Consider the following 807-nt stretch of genomic DNA (forward strand, 5'->3'; position numbering starts at 1 on the left):
TGGAGTGATTTTCATATTCAAATTTAAAATGGGTTGTAAAGCAGCAGGGACAATTTGCAACATCAACAACACATTAGGCTCAGGAACTGCTAATAAACGTACAGTGCACTGGTGCTTCAAGAAGTTTTGCAAAGCAGATGAGAGCCTTGTATATGAGTAGCTTAGTGGCTAGCCATCAGAAGGTGACAAATGACCAGTGGAGAGCAATCATCGAAGCTGATCCTCTGACAACTACACGAGAAACTGCCGAAGAACTCAGCGCTGACCATTCTACGTTCATTAGGCACTTGAGGAAAATTGGAAAGGTGAAAAAGCTCGATAAGTGGGTGCCTCATGAGCTGACCACAAATCAAAAAAAACTGTTTTGAAGTCTCGTCTTATTCTATGCAACAACAACAAATCATTTCTTGATTGGATTGTGATATGCAATGAAAAGTGGATTTTACACAACAACCAGCAATACCAGCACAGTGGTTGGACCAAGAAGAAGCTCGAAAGCACTTCCCAAAGCCAAACTTGCACCAGAAAAAGATCATAGTCACTATTTGGTAGTCTGCTACCCGTCTGACCCACTACAGCTTTCTGAATCTCGGCAAAACTATTTCATCTGAGAAGTATGCTCAGCAAATCAATGAGATGCACTGAAAACTGCAACACCTACAGCTGGCACTGGTCACCAGAAGGGACTCAATTCTTCTCACACCTTGTACAACCAAAGCTTCCAGAGTTGAAGGAATTGAGGTATGAAGTTTTGTCTTATCTGCCCTATTCATCCATCCCACCTCTCACTGACTGACTACCACTTCT

The sequence above is a fragment of the Bos mutus genome, chromosome 1 (assembly GCF_027580195.1).
Source record: "Bos mutus isolate GX-2022 chromosome 1, NWIPB_WYAK_1.1, whole genome shotgun sequence".
Taxonomy (NCBI): Eukaryota; Metazoa; Chordata; class Mammalia; order Artiodactyla; family Bovidae; genus Bos; species Bos mutus.